This window comes from Phyllobates terribilis, unplaced genomic scaffold (assembly GCF_046119375.1).
Source record: "Phyllobates terribilis strain yellow unplaced genomic scaffold, ASM4611937v1 Scaffold_11__3_contigs__length_659146591, whole genome shotgun sequence".
In the NCBI taxonomy this organism is placed as follows: Eukaryota; Metazoa; Chordata; class Amphibia; order Anura; family Dendrobatidae; genus Phyllobates; species Phyllobates terribilis.
Genome location: NW_027362771.1, coordinates 579,916,050 through 579,943,061, shown reverse-complemented (window position 1 = coordinate 579,943,061; position 27,012 = coordinate 579,916,050). Strand labels below are relative to the sequence as shown.

At 46.4% G+C, this 27,012-nt stretch overlaps 2 protein-coding genes across 2 annotated transcripts in view; both read left to right on the top strand.

Moving 5' to 3' along the window:
- Positions 1-2,839: 2,839 nt before the first annotated feature.
- Positions 2,840-27,012, top strand: part of LOC141166960 (beta-1,3-galactosyltransferase 2-like) — a 70,628-nt gene continuing 46,455 nt past the window's right edge. Inside the window, exon 1 of the mRNA XM_073654199.1 lies at positions 2,840-2,932. The gene's annotated coding sequence lies outside the window, so the exon portion shown is untranslated. The remainder of the gene's footprint in view (positions 2,933-27,012) is intronic.
- Positions 20,726-27,012, top strand: part of LOC141166961 (beta-1,3-galactosyltransferase 1-like) — a 75,450-nt gene continuing 69,163 nt past the window's right edge. The window contains exon 1 of the mRNA XM_073654200.1: positions 20,726-20,744. The gene's annotated coding sequence lies outside the window, so the exon portion shown is untranslated. The remainder of the gene's footprint in view (positions 20,745-27,012) is intronic.

Here is a 27,012-nt window from a genome sequence, read left to right as displayed (position 1 = left end):
CCTTTGCAGCTATACCTCTTCTGATACATCCCATTACCCTGTTTGCCTTTACAGCAGCCGCCTGACTTTGGGCACTCCAATTTAGTTTGCTATCAATCAAGATGCCCAAGTCCTTCTCCATCTCTGAATTCCCCAATGATTTCCCATTCAGTGAGTACTGGTGACTTCCATTTTTCCTTCCCATATGTATGACCTTACATTTCTCCTCGTTAAACCTCATTTGCCATTTAATGCTCCCCCTTCCCAGCTTATCCAAATCCCTCTGTAGGTCTGCACTATCCTCTTTTGTATTAATTGTTTTACATAACTTTGTGTCATCTGCAAATATTGATATTTTACTATTTATCCCGTTGACTATGTCGTTAATAAAGATATTAAATAACATTGGGCCTAGTACAGACCCCTGTGGTACCCCACTAGTGACGCTTACCCAATCTGAGTATATTCCATTTATAACCACCCTCTGCCTTCTATCCTTTAGCCAGTTAGCTACCCACTTGCAGACATTTTCCCCCAGCCCCATCATTCTCATTTTGTATACCAACCTATTATGTGGCACGCTATCGAACGCTTTTGAGAAGTCGAGATACACGACATCCACTGGTTCCCCCTGATCTACTCGAGAGCTAACCTCCTCGTAGAAGTCAATCAGGTTTGTTTGGCAGGAGCGATTCCTCATGAATCCATGTTGGTTCGGGATTAAAAGATTATTAGCATCAAGATGCTCCGTAATTGCCTCTTTAATGAAGCTTTCAAAAATTTTGCCCACAACGGACGTCAGACTCACCGGCCGATAGTTTCCGGCGTCACTTTTCGCTCCCTTTTTGAATATTGGCACTACATTCGCCTGTCGCCAATCAAGTGGTACAGACCCAGTCTCAACAGAGTCCTTAAATATAAGATATAACGGTCTGTCTATCACATTACTTAGTTCCCTTAGTACCCGTGGGTGTATGCCATCAGGTCCTGGTGATTTGTTTATTTTAATGTTACTGAGGCGTTTCTGTACCCCAGCTTGGGTTAGATTTGTCATACTTACTGGAGGATTAAGCTTGTCACTTCTCATTTCGCCTGTTAGTTCTATTTCCTTTGTGAAAGTTGTCGAAAAAAAATTATTTAATAGATTAGCTTTATCCTCATCTTTCTCTATGATTTTGCCTCCATCACTTTTTATCGGTCCAATATTATTCGATTTAATCCTTTTACTATTTATATACGTAAAGAACAGTTTGGGATTTGATCTACTTTCCCTAGCAATACGTCTCTCTGTTTCCTCCTTCACTATTTTTATTTGTTTTTTGCAGGTTCTCGTTTTTTCCTTGTAACACATTAGTGCCTCCTTACTGTTTTCCTGTTTTAATCTCTTGAATGCCTCTTTTTTGCTATTTAACGCCCCTTTTACGTTCTTGTTCAACCATATTGGTTTCCTCTTATTTCTGGCCCTTTTATTCCCATACGGTATATACCTCGCGCACTGAGTATTCAGAATTCTTTTGAAGGTTTCCCATTTACTATTCGTATCCCTTTGATTAAGAACTTTGTCCCAGTCAATAAGTTGAAGGTTTTCTATCAGCTGATCAAACTTCGCCCTCCTAAAGTTTAATACATACTGTCCTGGCTGATGGACCGCTGTCCTGTGAATCGATTCTCCCATTTCTACTGCCATTCAAAACTCTAACTCATCCTGCAAAAAACAAGCCCTGATACGGCTACGTTAACCGACAAGATAAAGTTATGGCTCTTTGAAGAACGGGAAGAAAAAAAAATGGCACAAACGAAAAATCTCCGTTGAAGGAAGAGGATAAATCAGGAATGTACAATCTGTATCCTAGGGACTACATGTGGCTCTCTATGCAACCATGTGGCTCTGGTGTGATGCAACCATCTGGCCACAGAAATGCTTGCCTGTGTGTGGCTGTTTCCATAGATAAGTAGAGTGGTACACAGTCATCAATGTTCCCCCCATAAATTTTAGGACAGTGGGGTCCCTTGACCCATGTTTGTTACTCCAGAATGATGGATATGAGCTTTACAGGTTGCCATGTATGTGGCTCTCTATGTTGACATTTAGGACAGTATACAATGGAGAGAGCCACATTCACGCATGAGCTTCACCTCTCCTAAGTGTTAACCCGGGATAAGAGTGACCCCTATTATTTCTAGAGGTGCAGGTTCAGCTTTCTAGACTACTATCTAGCAGGCAATTATGGCAAATCATTTTGATATGCCTGAAATGTTTCAAATGTTTTCCCCCTACATTTCATTGGGGTAGTACCTTGGAAAGGCTTGATGGAACTGTTCGGTGATGACCCCTAGACAATTGCCCCTGTTGGCCTCTCTACAATCCAGTCCTGCTCATGGGTTGCCAACTTGACTTTTTATTTTTTCTGGACAGATTGTCAAAAAATCACTGATCGACAATATTTTTTATGGACGCATTGGAAAACTATAATAAATCATTATACAGTACTTATAAGTGACTCCTGTCTGCAGCCCATAATTCTGATATGAAGACATCAGTTGAATACACTGTAAAATGTAAAATGATGATAATTACAGAGAAAATAATCTGTATAAGTTTCTTCAAGTTCAAAAAATAATGGGACGCTTTCAATTTTTTTTACAGAAAAGGAAAAAAGTGCCCTATTTTTTGGAACTGTCCTGGAATTTCTGGACGGTTGGTAACCTAGGTCCTGCTCCATAGCCAGCCTTTATCCCAAAGCTGATTTCAGGTGTAATGTGATGTGTGCGTCCTGTCTACTATCAGGTTACGATTGTGTATAGTCATTATACATGGTGAGTGAGGCACAGAATCGACATGCCCTTATACCCTCCCCTTTATAACACTCACTGCTCGGCTGTGCCCTGTCATGTGCACCTGACCTCTCCTCCATAGACAGGACACCTGCGGCAGCTGCTGCTGATATCACAGGTACTATAACTCACTATTCATTATATGCTATCCATTCTTTATATACTAGTCCTTCATTATATATTATCTGCTCTAGTATTATTATTTCTTTTTAGAACACCATTGATTCCATGGTTTTGTACATGAGAGAGGGTTACTTACAAAATCCAAAAATAAATTACAGTGAACAATCTAACAATGATAGACAGGTACAGAGAGGGCTACAGTCTACAGAATAATGGGGAATTAGACAGTAGGTTGGGGGGTCGCGGCAGTTCTGGTGGTGTTGAGATGACAGCGGGGTCATTACAGGTTGTAGACCTTCCTGAAGAGATCTCAGATGAGTTCTCGGGTTCCAACTGAAGGTTCTGAATGTGGTGGACAATCGGACGTGTGGGGCCACAGAATTCCAGAGGATGGAGGGTACTCGGGAAAAGTCTTTGAGGCGATTGGGTGAGGAACGCATGAGTGTGGAGGAAAGAAGGAGGTCTTGAGAGGACCGGACATTACTTTCTGATCCATCACATTCTCTCTATTACATTTTCATTTACCTTCATTACAATATTCGTCTTCTCGCTTTTTATTGGAACTTATCTGCAGTTCTTTTAAAAGGCGTCTCAGCAGTTCCTAAATTATTAGCAGATTAGAGGTATTGTCTGGGACTAAGCTTTTTATTTTTTAAAATCACTTTATAGCCTAATATTTTGTATCCTCCTGGATGGGCTGTTCTTGCGACTACACCCTTGTCTCTTGGTCCCCTCTTCTGGTGACATCCTTGATCATGTGACAAAGATCATGCCCTTGTCCACACTGTGACGTGATGCACACACAACATTGCGCCAACAAGGATAATCAAAAGAGGAGCCGCAGAGGACAGCAAGTAAGCGGCAATTCTCAGGTCTCCTATTCAGTGGTCGTGGAGTACTGACCTGACTGCTGGACCGGGGTTCTGCGAATCTCTAACCCTAAAGTTATGTATTATGTATCCTCATAGATCTGCTGTTCTTGCTACTACATCACGCTTGTCTGTCATTACCCTCTTCCATTGACATGCTTGATCATGTGCCAGACATCATGTCTCTGACTTTCCCCTGTTTGGGTCATTCCCCAATGCACTTGTCGTCATACATGACACCACATATACGAGAAGTCTGACACACTTTTTCCGCACATGTTCACTGTTTTAACTGCACATGCACTGCGGAGACTTTCCTATCTGTGCCATCACTTATGGCCAAACCTACATCAGGGGAAGGGAAAATCACTTTCATCATGTAAGGGAGGTGATCGGGCATGTTGCTGGAAGAGTGGACAAGTGTCATGTGGTCATGAGGATTTGATTATTACAAAAATAAAATTAAGATATATAGTAATAAAAACTTTAATAGAGATCTGAGCTCTAATTATAAATAACTAAAAATTAACTTGAGGACCTTGTACAAAGTAGATAAAAAACCAACCAAATCCGATGACTTTGATAGATTCGGATTATCATCTAATGTGTATGAGGGACACCCCACCCTCCCCTGACAAATGTGGGGTGAGAGAGTCATCAGTTTAACCTCTGAAATTCCACTGTCGAGTTTAACAGACACATTTAAAAGTTTTCAAGATGGCAGCCAACATTTCTGATGGCCATTGGCATCCATCGTAGCGTCTATCGGTTGCCATGGTTGCTTGTTGCCTTCTGAAGGTCTCCGTCCTGGCCAAATCCTGTAATAATGTCCCCCATCCTGTAATAATTTCCCCCATTCTGGCCCCATCCTTTAATAATGGCCCCTGTCCTTGAATAATGTCCCCGTATGTAATAATATTCCCCATCCTGGCGTTTATCCTGTAATAATGTCCCCGTCCTGGCACCTATCCTGTAATATTATCCACTATCCTGTAATAATGTCCCCCATCTTGGCACCCATTTGGTAATAATGTCCCTGTCCTGGTACCTATCCTGTAATAATGTCCCCATCCTGGAACCTATCCTGTTATATTATCCCTATCCTGGAATAATGCACCCTATCCTGGCACCTATTCAGTAATAATGTCTCCATCCTGGCATCTATCCTGTAATATTGTCCCCTGCTCTGTAATAATGTTCCCCATCCTGGCACCTATCCTGTTATAATGTTCCCTGTCATGTAATAATGTCCCCATCCTGGCACCTATCTTGTAAATATGGTCCCCGCTTGGCATCTATACTGTAATATTGTCCCCTGTCCTGTAATATTGTCGCCCGTCCTGGCACCTATTCTGTAATAATGTCCCCATCCTGGCACCTATCCTGCTATAATTTTGTTCCCTGTCATGTAATAATGTCCCCGACCTGGCACCTATCCTGTAATCATGGTCCCCGTCTTGGCACCTATACTGTAATATTGTTCCCTGTCCTGGCACCTATTCTGTAATAATGTCCACCAACTTGGGCCCAATCTTGTAATAATGACCTTTGTACTAGCACTTATTTTGTAGTGATGTCTTCCATCCTGTAATAATGCCCCCCGTCCTGGGCACTTAGTGTAATAATGTTGTCCATCCTTTATAATGGCCGCATCCTGTAATAATAACCCACAACCTAGCTTAAGCCTGTAATAATGTCTTCCATCCTGTAATAATGCCCCCTGTCCTGTAATAATGTCTCCAATCCTCCGTCCTTAACCCTTTATTTAATAATGCTATCCCTCCCGGTGTTTTCTTCAAACACATTTAAACATAAAAAAATAAATATGTCTCCATGAGTTTTGCACAGACACACGGTTCACAAAAACACATGGGCATGTGAATAGAATAATAGACTATAATAGGTACGTGATTGTTAGTGACGCGGTAGCCAGGCCGGTCGGTGCTGGGGATGTCACAGTGGCAGTGACCCAGGGCGGTCAATAAAAGGGGAAGTAAAGTAAAAGGGAAATAAAGTTTTTATATATAATGTTCGTGACGCCACCTGTGGTATGCGGCAAAATGGAGCCGCCGCTGCAGTGCAGATCCTCTGGAGCTGTTGGTGACACAGCAGAGTTGGTTCAGCTCTCCACAGGCAGAGCTAAGCCCCAGGGCAGGAAAGAGTGATGTTATGAGGTAGATGTTATTGGTGCTTAGTAGTGCAGGGCTGGTGATGGCGCAGCAATAATTCTAAGACACAGTGGGGTGCAGTCTTCAAGGTTTTACTCACAGTTTTTCAAGACTCCAGGTTACCAGCGCCAGTGTAACCTCCCACGTCATCCTGCGTTCACCAAGGAAAGGGCTCAGCAATCTCTGAGGTATTTCTGGAATACTTAATGGGACCCCGATCTATGTGCCTTCTTCGGTAGTCTTCCTGCGCTGGCCCTCACCCTCCTGCCCTGCGCCTCACAATCAGTGTCCCAAGCCGGTAGCCTCGGATTTTGGCGGGCAACGTGCAGTCCCCTGAATCCAATGCAGCCACCTTTTCGGCGATATAATTATGGTAGTGGGCAGCCGCACCCTGAAAGTACAGTAGCCTCCAGTTCCTAGTTGAGCCTGGTTGTTCTCCACTAGTTAGGGGACGGTGCTTTCCGTGCCCCTGGGATCCCCTCTGTTCTTGGAGCATTCCCTCTGCTTCCGTCCTCTCTCAGCCTGTCCTCCTAGGCCTCTCAGTCTAGGCCCGCTCCTCTCTCCTCTCTTCCTGAGCAGAGCTTCCACAGAGCTCCTGCTGCCACTCTTTCTCCTCTCAGACTGAACTGTCTCCTTCAAGATGGTTCCCTTTTTATACTCCTTCTGAAGGTGCTCCCCTCACCAACTTCCTCCACCCATACCCACTACATGGTTCCCCCTCTCTCGGTTCCCCCCCTTCCAACCAGGGACAGGGCTCAGCATTAAGCCAGTGCATCTTGCCCTGCCTGCTGGTCTGGAATGGTGTAGTATTGGATGCAGGTGGGTGGGTCCCGGGCAGTACCCCATGCTTACCTGAGAGTGGGATACCACACCTCTGGGTGAGATGCAGTACCTCTGTGGCGACTGAACCCACCGGGGCGCCACATACCCCCCTAGTGTCTTAGTGCAGGGCAGTTTGATGAAGGGAACCAAGTGACACATCTTGCTAAAACGGTCCACGACCACCCAGATGACTGTGAAACCCTCAGAGGGGGGAAGGTCAGTAATAAAGTCCATAGCCAGATGTGTCCAAGGTGCACTAGGAACCTCCAGAGGGCAAAGCAACCCCGCAGCAGGAGCATGTGAAGACTTAGATCTAGCACACACAGTACATTGACGCACCCACTTAATGACTTCCTTCTGCCATCCAGGCCACCAAAAACTGCGACCCACAAGTCTCTTGGTCTCAGAAATTCCTGGATGACCTGCCAACCGAGACTCATGACACTCAACAAACAAATCTCTCCTAAAGGTCCTAGGCACAAACAACCTCCCATGGGGAGTGTTAGATGGGGCATTCTCCTGTGCTTTAAGAATCTCATCCTCCAAAACGAAGTCCAATGCAGCAATCACAACACCTTCTTGTAAAATGCTCTCCTCCTCCTCAGCATCGACCATGGGAGAAAAACTGCGAGACAAAGCATCAGCTTTAACATTCTTGGTACCCGGGATGTAAGTAACGGAAAAATTAAACCGCGAAAAAAAAAGTGCCCACCTAGCCTGACGGGCATTAAAGCGCTTGGCAGCATCAAGATAGATCAGATTTTTATGATCAGTGAAAACCTGAATGAGAAATTCAGCACCTTCCAAGAGATGACGCCAGTGTTCAAATGCGAGTTTAATAGCCAGCAATTCCCGATTACCAATATCGTAATTAAGTTCTGTCTCAGAAATTTTTTTTTGAAAAAAAGGCACAGGGATGTACTCCATCCTTAATTTCCTGAGACAACACCGCACCAACCCCCACAGAAGAAGCATCAACCTCAACCAAAAACGGCTTAGTCACATCAGGCTGCATAAGGATGGGGGCAGAGCTGAACCTCTCCTTTAGAAACACAAAAGCTTCAATGGCCTCAGTAGTCCACTGAACCGAATTAGCACCTTTCCTGGTGAGATCGGTCAGTGGTTTAACAATAATAGAAATTTTTTTAATGAATTTTCTGTAATAATTGTCGAAACCCAAAAACCTCTGTATCGATTTCAAACCAATAGGCCTAGGCCATTCTTGCACAGCTTGAACTTTCACCGGGTCCATCTCAAAACCCTCGCTGGAGATAATGTAGCCCAAAAAACGAATTCTCTGTACAGCGAACTCACATTTCTCCAGCTTAGCAAAAAGCGAATTGTCAATCAATAACTGCAATACCTCACGTACGCTCCGCCAATGAGACTCCAGATCAGGCGAATAAATCAAAATGTCATCCAAATACACAACCACATTTTTGCCGATCAAAGATCTAAGGATGTCATTAATAAGATTCTGAAAAAATGCTGGTGCATTGGTAAGACCAAAAGGCATCACCAGATTCTCAAAATGACCCACAGGAGTGTTAAAAGCAGTCTTCCATTCATCACCCTCCTTCATGCGCAACAAATTGTATGCCCCCCGGAGATCAATTTTAGAGAACCAGTTGGCCCCCACTAACTGGTTAAACAAATCAGGAATCAATGGCAGTGGGTAGGGATTGCGTACAGTAATTTTATTAATCTCGCGAAAGTCCAGACAAGGACGTAAACCGCCGTCCTTTTTTTTAACAAAAAAAAGCCAACAGCCACAGGTGACTTAGAGGGTCTGATATGACCGGCGGCCAAGCTCGTCTGTATGTATTCCTCCAAAGCCTTTCTCTCAGGAATAGTAAGATTAAATAAACGACTTTTAGGGAGAGTCGCTCCAGGGACAAATTCAATGGTACAATCATAGTCTCTATGAGGAGGCAAAATTTGCGACTCCTCCTCAGAAAAAACTTTCCAAAAATCCTGAATAGGTACAGGTAATTCCCCTTTATCCACAGCAGCAATGCGCCCGTTACAACACTTGTCATAACACTTAGGGCTCCAGGACTTAATTTCATTGGTAGACCAATCCAGTACAGGATTGTGCAATTTTAACCAGGGCAAACCCAAAACTACTGGAGAAGGCAAATTATTTAATACCACCAAATCCAAATTTTCTTGGTGAATACCATTAATAGTGAGGGGAAATTCATAAACCTTGTGAGTAACACATTTCAGGGGAGAACCATCGACAGAAACCACGACAATAGGGGATGACAAAGGTTTGGGTTTTAATTTACGTTTTTCCAAGAATCCCCCATCAATCACATTTAGAGTAGAACCACAATCCACAAATACCCCAAATTCAATTAATTCTTCCTGAGCAGCGGTAGTAGCAGAAAGAAATACCCCCTTAGTATTTAAACAGGCTATATGGGCGTAACTGACCTTTTTTTTTTCTTTGTTTATACGAAGCACACAGTTCTTAATGAAATGGTCAGATTTTCCGCAATAAAAGCACAAACCTTAAGAAAACCTGCGGTCTTTTTCCTGAGAGCGGGGTGACATCGCCCCAATCTCCATCGGCTCTCCAATGTCAGTACAGACCCTCTCAGTACTCGGAGCTGACATGGCAGAGGATTTACTCTCATTAACCCTTGCACGCAGTCTCCTGTCCACCCGTATAGCTAATTGCATTGCCTCCTGCAAGTTTCCAGGTGTAGGATAAGCAATCAGCAGATCTTTAACCCTTTCACCTAGCCCTGCAAGAAACAAACTTTTCAGAGCAGAATCGTTACACTCCACCTGAGCAGACCACCGACGGAAGTGAGTACAATAATTTTCCACATTACCTGATCCCTGCCTCAAATGTCTCAATTCCGTCTCAGCTGATGAGACACGATCAGGATCATCATACAACAACCCCAAAGCAGAAAAAAAACTATCCACTGATCTAAAGCACGGATCACTAGGTTGGAGAGAAAAGGCCCATCCCTGAGGTTCCTTGCGCAAAAGTGACATTATGAACCCTATACACTGTGATTCATCACCAGAAGATCTGGGTCTTAAACGAAAATACAATAAACAAGCATTTTTAAATAAAAAAAAATCTTGTTGTTCACCAAAAAATAAATCAGGCAAACGTACCTTTGGCTCTACAAAATGCGCTCCAGAACAGCTACTCACGTGTTGTTGGAGCTCGGCCACCTCCAGAGAGAGTCCCTGCAAGCGTTGAGCCAAATCCTGAACCGACACCATGATGGAAACTGGAGGTCTTTCCTTAGAGAAATTTTTTGGGCTGGACTTACTGTTATGATCTGCTACAAGCACTAAGGAAAGACAGGAGATCTGTCCCTACAATAGAACTAAGCTTAATCCCTACGATGTAACGGGGAACCTGATCCTGTGATCAGACCCGCTAAAGTCCTCAGCTAGTCTGTACGAAGACCTATAGATGTGAGGGAGGGATCCCTACAAGAACTAGGGACTGGGAGTAAGATGGACACCTCCTAGCAGAAATTGTAGCAGAAAAGGACAAACAAAACAACATAGAAAATAGAGGTCAAGAGACCTAGCTAAACTGATGGAGTAAGGTAACAAAGCACCTGGCTAGATAAGAGTTGAAATTACAATGAAGTCCAGCAAGGCCAGAAGGGCAGAGCAGGTTTAAATAGGCAAAAAAGGTCATGTGACCAGCAAACTAGAAAAAACCTAACAGGAGAGTTCTAACAGTCTGCATATCAAGCGCGTACCACCCCCTCTCTCCTGAATATTGTGGTAACCAGGCCGCTCCTGGGATGTATGGCATAGACAGCGGCATTATGAGGGCTGCGGCAGCACCCGCTGTCGGAGCTTCTCCTAAGGTGGGCATCTTTCTCCCTTCCTAGTTCACCCTTGCCAGGGAAGGACTCACCGCTCTGGATGCTTACGTCGTTGCTCCTTGCACAGCCGGTCACCGAGACTGCTCTGCTGATCACTGTACAGCCGCACTCTAAGGCTATGTGCCCACGATGCAGAAATGAAGCAGAAAATTTCTGCAGCATTTCTGCATCTCCCTGGCAGAAAAAAACGCATGCAGATTGTGCATGCGTTTTTCCTGCAGAATACATGCGGATCCACATGCGGGTTCACATGCGTTTCCGCATGCAGATTGACAAGCACTTTCCAGGCGATAGCATCACTTGGAAAGTGCTTGACAACTAGGTCACACTGTATAAATCCATGCAAACAGCATGGATTTATACAGTGTGAACCGTAAAAATAAAACAAATAAAGCTATACTCACCCCCGATGCCCGGCGTGGCTGCAGCGCTGCTTCCTGGCTGGTTCCCGGCTGCCGGCATATCGCGAGACAGAGCGGTGAAGGGCCTGCGGTCACATGACTGTGACGTCACCGAAGGTCCTTCAGCGCTGCTGGCATTCAGAGAGAAGACGCCGGACAGGTGAGTATAAACTTTATTTGTTATTTTATTCTTTTTTTACAGGTACAATGGTACCCAGGTCTGGATGAGAGTCTCCTCTCCTCCAGAACTGGGTACCATCCGCACATAGAGACGCATAGAAGCCGCTTGTACAAATGTACAGTCGCGGTTTCTATGCGTCTCAATGCAAGTCAATGGCGGGAGTTCCGCTGCGCTTCCGCAAAATTAAATGACATGCTGCGGATTTTTGTACGTAGCATAAACGCTGCGGAAAAATCCGCAGCATGTGCATAGAACTTGCGGAATCCCATTGGGGACCATGGGGTGCGGATATACTTGCGTTTTTCAAGCGTTTACGCTGCGGAAATTCCGCAGCATATACGCTTGAAAAATGCTACGTGGGCACACAGCCTTACTGCACAGCTTCTCACACTTGTGTTGTATTCACAGGGCTGCAGCAGCTGGGTGGATGGGATCACACAGCACAGGGCTGCAGCAGCTAGATGAATGGGATCACACAGCCCTCTGCAGGGGGAGGCGACAATCTCCCCCCTCAGTCTGATGCAATGGGGAAGGCTGGCACCTTTCAGCCTGAGAGGCCGACAACTCTGGTACAGTCTATGTAAGTGGGAGGGGCCTATTTGGGCACTGTTTCCGAGGATTCGCCCACGATGGGGCACCCCACATATCATTAAATCCACATGTGCTACAGTAATGGCTGCGGTTTATACAGTTATACACAGTCTTTGTGGCACACAGGACCCTGTTATACCAGGCTTCGAATCCTGTTCGTGACGCCAAGTTGACATGCCCCCTGGGCCATGGGGTACTCGGTAGCCGGGCCGGTCGGTGCTGGGGGTGTCACGGTAGCAGTGTTCCGATCCGTGACCCAGGGTGGTCAATTAAAGTGAAAGGCAGAAGGGGAATAAAGTTTTTATATATAATGTTCGTGACGCCACCTGTGATATGCGGCTATATGGGGCCGCCGCTGCGGTGCAGATCCTCTGGAGCTGGTGGTGACGCTGCAGAGTTGGTTCAGCTCTCCACAGGCAGAGCTTGGCCCCAGGGCAGGAAAGAGTGATGTTATGAGGTAGATGTTGCTGGTGCTGTGTAGTGCAGGGCTGGTGATGGCGCAGCAATAATTCTAGGACACAGTGGGGTGCAGTCTTCAAGGTTTTACTCACACTGTTTCAAGACTCCAGGTTAGCAGCGCCAGTGTAACCTCCCACATCGTCCTGCGTTCACCAAGGAAGGGGCTCAGCAATCTCTCAGGTATTTCTGGAATACTTAACGGGACCCCGTTCTATGTGCCTTCCTCAGTCGTCTTCCTGTGCTGGCCCTCAACCTCCTGCCCTGCGCCTCACAATCAGTTTCCCAAGCCGGTAGCCTTGGATTTTGGCGGGCAACGTGCAGTCCCCTGAATCCTATGCAGCCACCTTTTCGGTGACAGAATTGTGGTAGTGGGCAGCTGCACCCTGAAGGTACAGTAGCCTCCGGTTTCTAGTTGAGCCTGGTTGTTCTCCACTAGTTAGGGGCCGGTCCCCTTTGCGGCCTGATCCCTCCACGTCTGTGTAGATTCGGGCGCACGGGTGGCTTCCACACTTGTCGCGCCCCTGGGATCCCCTCTGTTCCTGGAGCCTTCCCTCTGTTCCCGTCCTCTCTCAGCCTGTCCTTCTGGGCCTCTCAGTCTAGGCCCGCTCCTCTCTCCTCTCTTCCTGAGCAGAGCTTCCACTGAGCTCCTGCTGCCACTCTTTCTCCTCTCAGACTGAACTGTCTCCTTCAAGATGGTTCCTTTTTTATACTCCTTCTAAAGGTGCTCCACTCATCTACTTCCTCCACCCACACCCACTACATGGTTCCCCCTCTCTCGGTTTCCCCCCTTCCAACCAGGGACAGGGCTCAGCTTTAAGCCAGGGCATCTTGCCCTGCCTGCTGGTCTGGAATGGTGTAGTGTTGGATGCAGGTGGGTGGGTCCCGGGCAGTACCCCATCCTTACCTGAGAGTGGGATACCACACCTCTGGGTGAGATGCAGTACCAGGTAGGGGAGTCGAGGACAGCTTTTGTGTGCTGCTGTACACACAGATAAGGTTTGTATACAGTATCCCCCAACCTAATAGGGGTTTTTAGTTTTGCTTTGATAGGGTGAGAAGAAAAACAGAAGATGAAAGAAAAAAACATAGAAGACCTCACTCCGGACCCCAATATTAATCCAGTTCCACATCCCTGAATTAATCATCAAGACACTTAAATGTATCCAGATCCTAAAATGAATCTAGATCATAGTCCAAACTCTCGATACTCAAATTAATTCAGAGCCAAGACCAGGACTTGAAATTATTGCACACCTCAGACCAAAACACAAAACTTGGACCACATTGCAGAACCAAAAAATTGCTCTATATCCTAGACCAGAACCCAAAATTAATACAGACCTCAGACAATACACCTAATAAAATTCAGACCCTAGACAAGACCCCGGAATTAATTCAGACCCGAGACCAGACACAAAATTGGAGACCTCAGACCAGTTCCTAAAACAAATTCATACCCCAGAGCAGCACAAAAACAATTTCAGACCCCAATCCTGATACTTCTATCTATGCACCACTCCATTTATGTGTTCTCTTCACCTTTGAGCCATTTATTGTCAAGTAACGCTCGAGAGCATCAGGTTTAGAGGTTTATGTAGATCCCGGTTACCAGACATTACTGTATCTTTACATTCAAGTCACCAAGGAACCAGAGGATTAATGAAGGACTAGAATCAAAGAAATTTCTGAGGGTATTAAGGTGTAAATGATGTTATAGATTTCAGCTTTCAGCAGAATCATCAGCATTGAGACATTGTGAGAGAATTAACTGTTTATCTTAGGACATTCAACCACCATTATCTACATCCCGGGGTGGACACTGACAGCTTGGGACCCCTGTGCAAGAAATGTGTCTGGGCCCCCCTCCTTTTATTGCGACAATGCTACAGATATATATATATATATATATATATATATATATATATATACTGTATATAGCCACACACATGTATATCTTACATAGTCTCCTTTTATTATGTATATTACCGTCCCTAATTACACTATATCAGTAGTTGGAACCATGGATACCTAAGGTCTTGCAAAGCCTGCACATGAGGAAAGAGACATAGTGGATCAGAAAAACTTTACTACATTTTTAATTGGAGGTATTTGCTAATATTATTACTATTACACCTACTACGTATTGGGATAGGATTTTGAAGATGGGAATACCCCTTTAACATCCTCCGCCACCTCCCAATTCATTACAAGTCCCTGATAGCGTCTTTTCCCACCTTTTAATTCATTACAAAGTGTCCCATGCACCTAACCCTCTCCTCTCCCATTCCCCAATAAATTTTAAGTCCCGACTCCCTGATAGTGTCATAATGAATTGTGGGGTGGGGAGGACGCTAGCAGTGACTTAGCATCCTCCTCCACAAGCCAATTCATTTTACATCCATACCTTATGTCCTCCTCCCCCTCCCCCTGTTCATAACCCATTGTAAGTGCAGCTTACTTCCATCCCAATCCCCACCCCCCGCATTGTCCTCTCCCCCATATCCCTCATATTGTCCTCTCCCCATCTCTCGTATTGTCCTTTCCCTCACATCCCTCATATTGTCCTCTTCACATCTCTCATATTGTTCTCTCCCACATATTCCTCATATTGTCCCCCCCACATCCCTCATACTGTCCTCTCCCCCACATCCCTCATACTGTCCCTTCACCCACATCTCTAATACTTTCCTCTCCCCCATGTCTCTCATACTGTCCTCTCGCCCACATCTCTCATACTGTCCTCTCCCTCACATCTAACCATACTGTCCTCTCCCCCACATCCCTCATATTGTCCTGTTACCCACATCCCTCATATTGTCCCCCCCATATCCCTCATACTGTCCTCTCCCCACATCCCTCATACTGTCCTCTTCCCCACATCTCTCATACTGTCCGTTCCCCCATATCTCTCATACTTTCCTCTCCCCCATGTCTCTCATACTGTCCTCTCGCCCACATCTCTCATACTGTCCTCTCCCTCACATCTAACCATACTGTCCTCTCCCCCACATTCCTCATATTGTCCTGTTACCCACATCCCTCATATTGTCCTCTGACCCATATCCCTCATAGAATCATAGAATCATAGAATCATAGAATGGTAGAGTTGGAAGGGACCTCCTGGGTCATCTGGTCCAACCCCCTGCTCAAAGCAGGATTCACTAGATCATCTCAGACAGATGTCTGTCCAGCCTCTGTTTGAAGACGTCCATTGAAGGGGAACTCACCACCTCTCGTGGCAGCCTGTTCCACTCATTAATCACCCTAACTGTCAAAAAGTTTTTTCTAATATCTAATCTGTATCTCCTCCCATTTAGTTTCATCCCATTGCTTTTAGTCTTTCCTTGTGCAAATGAGAATAAAGATGATCCTTCTACAATGTGACAGCCCTTGACATATTTGTAGACAGCTATTAAGTCTCCTCTCAGTCTTCTTTTTTGCAAGCTAAACATTCCCAAATCCTGCAACCGTTCCTCATAGGACATGGTTTGCAGACCAGTCACCATTCTGGTCGCTCTTCTCTGAACTTGCTCCAGTTTGTCTATGTCTTTTTTAAAATGTGGTGCCCAAAACTGTACACAGTATTCCAGATGAGGTCTGACCAAAGAGGAGTAAAGACCGATAATGACTTCACGTGATCTAGACTGTATGCTTCTGTTAATACATCCCAGAATTGTATTTGCCTTTTTTGCTGCTGCATCACACTGTTGACTCATCTTCAGTCTATGATCTATTAGTATACCTAAGTCTTTTTCACATGTACTGTTGCTTAGCTCTATTCCTCCCATTCTGTATATGCTTTTTTCATTTTTATTGCCCAGATGTAGTACTTTGCATTTTTCCCTGTTAAAAACCATTCTGTTGGTTGCTGCCCACTGCTCCAGTTTATTTAGGTCTTTTTGAATCCTCTCTCTCTCTTCTCTAGTATTAGCTATCCCTCCTAGCTTTGTGTCATCAGCAAATTTAATCAGTTTACCCTCAATTCCTTCATCTAAATCATTGATAAAGATGTTGAACAATACAGGTCCCAGGACGGAGCCCTGTGGTACCCCACTTGAGACATTCATCCAGCTGGATGTGAAGCCATTTACAACCACCCTTTGAGTCCGATCACTAAGCCAGTTATGAATCCACCTAACAGTTGCCTGGTCCATTGCATACTTGGTCATTTTTTCAATAAGGATGGTGTGAGATACTTTGTCAAATGCTTTGCTGAAGTCAAGATATACTATATCTACAGCATTTCCCTGATCCACCCAGTCAGTGATTCTGTCATAGAAGGAAATTAAGTTAGTCTGACATGACTTGTTAGTTACAAACCCATGCTGACTCTGGTTAATCACTTCATTCTTATCCATGTACTTACATACATGTTGTTTAATAATTTGTTCAAAGATCTTTCCTGGTATAGAAGTCAGACTCACCGGCCTATAGTTCCCTGGGTCCACCTTCTTCCCCTTTTTGAAGATAGGAACAACATTTGCTCTTCTCCAGTCTTCTGGGACTTCTCCTGTTCTCCAAGAATTTTCAAAGATTATGGAGAGTGGTTCTAAAATTTCTTCTACGATCTCCTTCAGTACTCTGGGGTGTAATTCATCTGGACCTGGAGACTTGAACTCATTTATGTTAGCTAAATATTCCCTCACAATCTTTCTGTTTACAGATAACTTGGATTCCTCTATTCCTTTAAAAGGACAGTGAAGATCAGTTGATGTTACATTTTCTTTCTGAGAGAAAACAGATGCAAAATAGGAATTAAAAAGTTCGGCCTTCTCAACATCCTCTCTTACCATTTCTCCATTTTCATCCTGTAAAAATCCTATAGCATCTTTGACTTTTCTTTTACTTTTGACATACCCCCAAAATCCTTTTTTATCGCTTTTGACATCTCTTGCAAGCCTTAATTCATTGTCAGCTTTAGCTAACCTGATACGTGCCCTACAGGATCTGCAGACTGCATTATAATCTTCTTTAGATATGCCTCCCTCTTTCCATTTAATAAACATTTCTTTCTTTCTTTTTAGCATGTGTTTAAGTTCTGTGTTCATCCATCCTGGTTTCCTTAAATGCTTCCCATTCTTCCTACTTTTCGGGATTGTTAACGATTGTGCTTTGAGAATCTCATTTTTAAAAATTTCCCATCCTTCCTGGACATTTTTGTCCTTAAGGACATCCAGCCATTGGATCCCTCCTATTCTCTTTCTGAGTCTCTTAAAATCTGCCTTTCTAAAATCTAACCTTGAAGTCTGAGTCTTCACATGTCTTCCTCCTCTAGTTATCCAAAATTCTATAATAGCATGATCGCTGCCTCCTAGGGTCCCAGCCACCTTTACCTCCTCAACCATTTCCTCCCTGTTTATAAGGATTAGATCCAAAGTAGCAGATTCCCTTGTTTTCTCCCCTACCTTTTGGAAGATAAAGTTGTCAGCAAGAGAGGATAAGAATTTGCTTGACCTGTTAGTTTTACTTGAGAGAGATTCCCAACAAATGTCTGGATAGTTGAAATCTCCCATGACCACTACGTCATATTTTTTGGAGAACTTGGTCATTTGATACATAAAGAGTTCATCCATATCTTCAGCTTGCCCAGGTGGCCTGTAGTAAATGCCTACAATGGTGTCCTTTCCGTTGTTCTCTCCTTGTATTCTTACCCAAACAGTTTCCACAGAACTCATATTGTCCTCTGAACCACATCCCTCATATTGTCCTCTGACCCACAATCCTCATATTGTCCTCTGACCCACATGCCTCGTATTGTCCTCTGATCCACATCCCTTCATTTTGTCCTCTGACCCACATTCCTCATATTGTCTTCTGCCCCACATCCCTCACATTGTCCTCTCCCCCACATACCTCATATTGTCCTCTCCCCACATCCCTCATATTGTCCTCTCCCCCACATCTCTCATACTGTCCTCTCCCCCACATCTCTCATACTGTCCTCTCCCTACATCCCTCATATTGTCCTCTCCCCCACATCCCTCATATTGTCCTCCCCTGACATCTCTCATATTGTCCTCCCCCCACATCTCTCATACTGTCCTCTTCCCCATATCCCTCATATTGTCCTCTGCCCCGTGTACTGGGAAAAAAAATACCGGGCAAGAAGCAGAGGACAGGATCCTGCCACTCTGCTGCGCTACAGGATCGCTCCCTGCCAGCCACATATGATGAGGGCAATATGGCCATGTGCCCCACGGAGCCTCGGGCTCTGAGAAAAAACAGGTCTGAATGCCCTCATTATTAGCCACCCTGAGATGGTCGCCCTCCACCTCCGGGCCTTGGTGCAGCTGCACCAACTGCACCGGCGGTATGTCCGCCCCTGTCCACATCATCACGGTGTAAGGGGGAAGACCGGGGTGTAAGTACATTCAGAACAAGGGATCCGGAACTGCCGGGGCCATACCTCTGGTTGCAGGGGGAAGACAGACTGCAAGCACAGGAGTCAGGTGACTGGGAAGCTGGGGGCGTGTCCAGAGTGAGAGCTGGGAGGTCAGGTGACCGGGAAACTGGTGGCGTGGCTAGACTTTTGCGCGGGAAAGCGGCAGGAGAGTCCCGCTCAGGAGAGCTGTGTGAGAGGGTCCAGGCTCCTGGCTCCAGTACTTGGAGCAAGATCCAAGTGCAGTGGACCAGAGGAGTCAAGCCGACTAGAGGGAGAAGAGACGCAGGTTCCGTGGAGCCGAGCACGTGAGGTGCCGTGTGATGGACTAGGGGCTCAGCGGGTAAAGCTGGAGACTGCCTGCTGCCGCCAGAAGACCGAGCATTGTTTGGGTGGGGAAGCCTGAAGAAAGCAACACCGGCATCAGCTGGCAACTGCCTTGTGGAGGATAAGAGTCAGCTAAGTGTAAAAACTGATGATCACAACCGGTTCGACTCTGCTACATCTAGTTAAACTGTGAACTGTCAGTTATAGACTTGACGTGCCCCCTGGGCCGTGTGTGTGTGTGGATACCTGGAGCCGGACCTTTTGTGGATGCTGGGGGTTGTAGTCCTTGCGTGGCAGGGGTCCGGTCCCGTGGCTCAGGGTGGTCAACCCAAATGCCGGTCTATATACCGAATGTCCGACTACGCCACCCATGGATCGCGGTCAGAGTGAACCACCGCTTCAGGGCAGACCGCTGAGGCTGGTGTTGTGGGTGCAGCAGAGGGTAGTATAACTCCCCACGGGAGGAGTATAGCCTCAGGGCAGTATATAGGGATGTTGGTGGTGATGGTGCGCGGGAGCAGCAGTAACCACACGGAGTCTGTCATGCAATTCAGGGTCATTACTGTTGGCGGTATTAAGGGACCCGTCCGGAGTACAGGTTAACAATGGAGGCCTGGCCAGTCTGAGAGCAACTGGGAAATCCCGCTGGTCAGGTGGAGTTTGTAGGCCTACCGTGCTGACTTCACTCTTTCTTGGCTATCCCGCTGTAGTGTAGTGGTAGCCCACGTCTCTGAGTGTACCGTGTTGTTCTCACCCGTATGACTGGTGACTCGGGCCTTCCGTACTTCTCACCCCTCCGGGGCAGTAGTGGTCCCTCTTGTGTGGCTGAGCCTCCGGGCTTCCTTGGGCCAGAGGACTTGAAGCCCCCTGCATGGTGGTTTTCTGCTGCTGGGTTTATAACCCTCACAGCCTCGGACTCCAGTGTCCGGCTTTGTAAGTCTCTAGCCAGGACGAACTCTGCTAGCTCTCCTCCTGGCCTCGTGTTCCTCCTCTGCCTACAGGGACTCCTCAGCCTGCTGCTGACCTGTCCCTATCTGCAACTTCTCTGGAACCTGGTCTGGAACTTGTCTGGAACTTGTCTCCAACTTGTCTCTCTAACCCCACCCCAGATCCAGTTTATAAAGGGCAGGTTTCTCCCCTCCCTGGACTGAGGCAGGAGGTGCTGCATGCTAATTGTCCCCAACCAGGGAACCTCCCACCTGCTCTCAGACATGACATTGCTGCCACTGTGGCGACCAGACCTGGGGTGCCACAGACTTTTACCTGCTACTTCCCTTGTTTTTCCCCATATTTTCCCCTGTTACTCCCTGCGTGGAGATTGACCCTGTTATCATAAACCTCCCCTGTTTATTAACCCTGTATTGGCTGCTCTGTGTTTCTGTGTCACTGCATCTAAAGTACCTGTGTTACAACAACATGAGGGATAAACAAGAAGGAACTGAAACAAACAAACCACTGAGAAGTCACACGGTTCAGAGAGGAGCTATTACAAATATCAGCTATAAAAAAATAAAACCTAAAGACATGAACTGGAACACTGTCAAGCACGCAGGTGGCACACGTGGTTCATGGACTCACTGTCCTATGGGACTGGGCTTACATAGGAGGGGCGTAGCTAAGCAGCTACCTGGTGTTCACTTGAGCTCCTGATGGTGGAGTCAGGCTTGAGCTGCAGGTAGCCGCAAGGTACCATTCCTAGGCAGTCATCAGTACTGCAGTTGCTTAACGCGGGAGTCAGGTATGTAGACACGAATAGGACTCGGGCTCCATTCAGACTACTAGGTTCTGGATCCTCTGGAGAACGGTTACTGACACAAACACTGACTCTGGCTCCATTCAGACTACTAGGTTTAGGATCCAGGAGTAGAACGGTTACTGATATGGAGTCTCAGACAGGGTTGATTCAGAGACTGTTTGGACAGTCCAGATACACGGAAAACTCGGATAGGCACACATTCTGACACGCGGGTCTCGGATACGGATTCAGGGACTGGCCACACACGGACCGGGGGGGGACGAGGTTCAAGCACTGGCAACACTAGGACCAGAGACTAAGGGTTCAAGACTGGCCTCACAAGGACCAGGGATTTTGGGTTCAGGACTGGCCGCACAAGGACCAGGGACTACGAATTCAGGACATGAGCCACACCAGGACCAGGGGTTCGGGTTCAGGACACTGGCCACATCAGGACCAGGGGACCGCAAAACTCACTAGTAGCATACCACACTGTCTTATGATTTAATGTTGCTTCAGCACTTCTTCATTGGGGAGGGTGCCTTTTAAACAGGAAGCCTCTATTGGCTGGGAGCCATCTTGCAGGTGTATGCGCTGGCCCTTTAAGAACATGGCATTTATAATATGACATTGTGTGTTTTATGTCTATAAGGCTTGGACGAAGTCCACAAAAGCACTTTTTGAATTGGTGGTAGTGTTGTTGTGATGTTTTTATATACCCCCTAATTAGGGTACTTTTAATAAGTTATTAAAAGTTAAGTTTTAATACCTATTTTTTTGGTGGATTTAACAAAAAAATTAGTAAACTAGTGACATCCAAAGACCAGACCAGCAACAATTTTTCCTTGGTGATGCATTGTCTTTTTTTATGAATAAAACCAGATATCAATTTCCTGGATGGTTTTCAAAGTGAAAATTCTGGGCAATCTGACAACGAAGCTTACATATCAAAACGGCCTTAGGGCTGCTTCAGACAACTGAGGCAGGGCTGCTACTAGGAATTTCAGAGCCCCACACTGTCAAAATTTCCACCCAGGCTCCACCCAAGCTCCGCCTCCACCCGTCGAACCTTACACAGTCCCACCGCCCGTTCTTGGAAAGCTCCACTTCTGCACTACGTCCTCACTGATCACACATTAATAGTTCCCATCGAGCACCAGATCACACACATAGCCAGCAGCTTTTGTTTTGGCCAAAAGATTTGTTAAGCCGCCACCACGACATGGAGACTCTTCTTACCGGGTCCTACTCTACTCTAACCTATTAAACATTTCTTATAATACCCAATACTCTTTTAGGTATATTTTATTTAGTTTTCTTTAAAGGAATGTGTCACATACATTTTTTAAACTAATTGTAAAAATTTTTTATAATCTGTATTTCTGATTGCAGATTCCATCAATAATCCCCTCCCCAACCAAAATGTATAAGCTCCTGGAGAATCCTGAGCGCGGCCGCCTGATGTTGTAATTCGGCATTTGGTTTTGCAGCATCGCTCAGGATCATCCAGTAGCTTATAAATTTTGGTTGGGGGTTGGAAGGGGGGAGGGGAGGGAATGATTGCATCACATAATCACTTACTGAAATGGTGGACAAATTAATACATGGACTTAAGTTACCTACTCACACAGCCAGTGGAACCGCCGGTGCGCCCGCCACCCAGCCAAGAAGAATCAAATAGTCACCTCAGCTTGCCTGCTCACGGCCTCAGCCTGCGATCACCGAATTAATAAAATGTAAACAGGGTATATTATTGCATATATATTCACTGATTATACACTACTAAAAATATCTTTATTGGTATTCATTAAAAAACCTATAAATTCTAGAATATAAATACAAATACATATCAAAACGTGATAACTCAAAGTGATAATATAAAAAAATTATCAAGTAGTCAAGAGTAAAGGGGTAGGGGGGCCACCCCATTTAGCAACTACTTGTTCCTACCTGTCTGGAGAGGTTAGTACCCTCTTGAAACAAAATTGGCGCTCCCCCCCCGCATCCCCTCAGCAGCCTTCCCCTCACCATCGCCAACTTCCTCACCAGCCTCCCCTCACCAATCTCCCCTTCCCCACCAGATTCCCCTCAGCAGCATCCCCTCACCAGCCTCCCCTCCCTCATCAGCGTCCCTTCATCAGCCTCTCCTCCCTCATCAGCGTCCCCCCCAGCAGCCTCCCCTCCTGCACCAGCGTCCCTCCAGCAGCCTCCCCTCTCTCATCAGCATTCCCTCATCAGCCTCCCCTCCTGCATCAGCGTCCCTCCAGCAGCCTCCCCTCTCTCATCAGCATCCCCTCATCAGCCTCCCCATCAGCATCACCTCAGCCGCCTCCCCTCCCTCATCAGCATTCCCTCAGCAGCCTCCCCTCCCTCATCAGTGTCCCTTCATCAGCCTCCCCATCAGCATCACCTCAGCCGCCTCCCCTCCCTCATCAGCGTTCCCTCAGCAGCCTCCCCTCCCTCATCAGTGTCCCTTCATCAGCCTCCCCTCCCTCATCTGCATCCCCTCATCAGCCTCCCCTCCCTCATCTGCATCCCCTCAGCAGCCTCCCCTCCCTCATCAGGGTCCCCTCAGCAGCCTCCCTTCCCTCATCAGTGTCCCCTCAGCAGCCTCCCGTCCCTCATCAGCGTCCCCTCATCAGCCTCCCCTCCCTCATAAGCGTCCCTACATAAGCCTCCCCTCATCAGCGTCCTTTCAGCAGCCACCCCTCCCTCATCAGTGTCCCCTCAGCAGCTTCCCCTCCCTCATCAGCGTCCCCTCATCAGCCTCCCCTTCCTCGTCAGCGTCCCCTCATTAGCCTAAACCTCCCTCATCAGCGTCCCCTCATTTGTCTCCCCTCCCTCATCAGCGTTCCCTCATCAGCCTCCCCTCTCTCATCAGCGTCCTCTCATCAGCCTCCCCTCCCTCATCAGCGACCCTTCAGCTGCTCAGTGCAACAAACACACATACACACACACACTTCCTTACCTGACCACCAGCCACAATCCTCGCAACACATGAGGCATGCTGCTGCTCTGCTCCAGATTGAAGATGAGCGTGCAGCATGTCACATGACCGGCATTAGGACCATGATGCACCCGGCTGCGGATTAAAGGTACAACGCTCATTTTCGTCCGCCGGGTGCATCATGTGCCGAATTGTTGTCCCCAAGAGGCCCAGTAAGCGGAAGCAAAGAGAGGGGAGGGGTCCCCGGGCTGTGAGCTGGGGCCTGGGCTGGCCGGGCCCCCCCCTTTTGCTTTTGGTCACTGGGCCCCATACAGCAGTAAGGTCAGTAATGCCCTCATGGCAGCCCTGATCTGAGAAGTATGGTCCGAGCAAAAGCCACAATGCATGCGGACTGGCCAAGGGTCTCCTGACTTGAGCTTCATATACGCCTATTAGGCTGCCGAGTTCAGGTCAGGAGACCACGGCCAGTCCGTGCATTGCGATTCACTCTCAGACCGTATTTCACACGGATGTCTGAAGCAGCCCTTAGTTACAGTATATAAAGTCAGTGATATACCGAGTCTTTACGTACAAATTTCATCACTCTAAGTTGATTCAATTGAATTTGGAGGCAGTTTAAGACTATGGGACTAATATGTCTCTTGGTTCTCAAAGCGTTAAGAATTATTCCAGTGTCACTCTCCGTTTAGTCCTACACATGTCTCTCTCTTCAATGGTTCTTATATACCAGCCTGGTCTTTTCAAATTTCAAGTCTATATCAGACCTTATCTTTTGTTAATCAGTGCACTGTATGTATAAGGTTACCCAATAGCAATTTCGTGGCTATCTTTTATATCCTCAGCCACTGATCTCATTTATGTAGTTGTGGTGCCCCTGCGGGTGCAGTTGCCACAGAGGTACTGCATCCCACCCAGAGGTGTGGTATCCCACTCTCAGGTAAGGAGGGAGTACTACCCGGGACCCACACACCTGTATCCAATACACTCCCCTTCAGTAGGGAATGGCGAGATTGCTCCTAAGGGATAGCACAGTCCCTGGTCCGTAACTGGAGGGTGGAACTAGGTAGAGGAGGTGGGTGGAGGAAGTAGATCAGTGGAGCACAGACAGGAGGAGCATAAGAAGAAGGGGAACCATCTAGAAGGAGTTCAGTTCAGTCCAGTTAGAGGAGAGAGAGCTGGGAGCAGGAGGTCAGCAGGAGCTCTGCTCAGAAGGAGTGGAAAAAGGAGCAGGGCCCAGTCAGAGTGGCCCAGGAGAAAGAGTGAAGAGAAGAGAGGAGCAGTGAGGAGGGCTCCAGGAGGAACAGAGGGGATCCCAGGGGCATGGTGAGTGCAGGAAGCCACCCGAATTCATATGGACATGGAGGGATCAGGCCGCAATGAGGGGACCGGCCCCTAAACTAGTGGAGAACAACCAGGCTCAGCTAGACAACCGGAGGCTGCTGCATTTTCAAGGTGCTGCAGCCAACAGCCACAATTACATCGCCAAAAAGGTGGCCGCATAGGGTCCAGGGGATTGCAAGTCGCCCGACAAGGCCCGAGGCCACTGACTTGGGACACTGATTGTGAGGTGCAGGGCAAGAGGGTGAGAGCCAGCTCAGTGAGACGACTGGGAAAGGTACATAGAACGGGGTCCCGTCCAAGTGCTCCTGAAATACCTGAGAGTTTGCAGGATCACTACCCCGGAGGACACTGGACGACGTGGGCGGTTATAATGTGGAAATTTTAACCTGAGGAACTTAACAACTGTGAGTAAAACCTGAAGACTGCACCCCACTGTGTCCTTGACTAATTGCTGCGCCATCACCAGTCCTGCACTACACTGCACAGACAACAGCTACCTCATCAATTCTACATATACTGCCCTGGAGCTAAGCTCTGCCTGTGGAGAGCTGAACCAACTCTGCTGCATCACCATCAGCTCCAGAGGATACGTACCGCAGCGGTGGCTCCATATAGCCACAGGTGGGGTCACGAACATTATCTCTAAAAACTTTATTCCCCTTTTACTTCCCATTCAATTGACCGCCCTGGGTCACAGACCAGGTCACTGCCACCGTGACATCCCCCAGCATAGACAGGCCTGGCTACTGAGTATCCCACGGCCCCAGGGGGTGCCTCATAGTCACTTCCTGCATATGCTTTTCTCTGTTGAGTTTCCTGTTGCATAGTTTTTTTTGTAGGAATAACGTGAAATTTGGATGGGATTTCTCATGCAGCTTTTCCAATGTATTCTCATATGGATCAATTGAGCACACTCCATTAAAAGGCTGATCATAGCTTTTGCTTATCTATTTTCCCTGTCACATTTTTCATTATTAATCTATCATCTCTTTGTACTAATAACCTCCTCCGAGTCATCTCTGGACAGTAATAACTCCATATTAAACTTCTATAGCTGATAATTGTCATTATTCAGTTTAGCCACTCTTAGTTTCGTGCCTTCCTAACATGTCGATTTTCTATTTTTCCACTTTTGTATTTTCGGCCCTTTCTTCCAAGAGCCATAACTTTTGATTTTTCAATTGACTTGACTTCCATTGGCATTTGAGGGGTTGTTTTTTGCAGAATAAGTTGTACGTTTCATCAATCAGGTAAATTAACTTTAAATTTTGATAGATCGAACTTACGGATGTAGCAATACCATGTATGTTTTTTTTCTTTATTTTTTTAAATGAGGCGAAAGAGGGGGTGATTTGAACTTTAATATATATATACAGTACAGACCAAAAGTTTGGACACACCTTCTCATTTAAAGATTTTTGTGTATTTTCATGACTATGAAAATTGTACATTCACACTGAAGGCATCAAAACTATGAATTAACACATGTGGAATTATATACTTAACAAAAAAGTGTGAAAAAACTGAAAATATGTCTTATATTCTAGGTTCTTCAAAGTAGCCACCTTTTGCTTTGATGACTGCTTTGCACACTCTTGGCATTCTCTTGATGAGCTTCAAGAGGTAGTCACCAAAATGGTTTTCACTTCACAGGTGTGCCCTGTCAGGTTTAATAAGTGGGATTTCTTCCCTTATAAATGGGCTTGGGACCATCAGTTGTGTTGTGCAGAAGTCAGGTGGATACACAGCTGATAGTCCTACTGAATAGACTGTTAGAATCTGTATTATGGCAAGAAAAAAGCAGCCAAGTAAAGAAAAACATCATTACTTTAAGAAATTAAGGTCAGTCAGTCCGAAAAATTGGGCAAACTTTGAAAGTGTCCCCAAGTGCAGTTGTAAAAACCATCAAGCGCTACAAAGAAACTGGCTCACATGAGGACTGCCCCAGGAAAGGAAGACCAAGAGTCACCTCTGCTTCTGAGG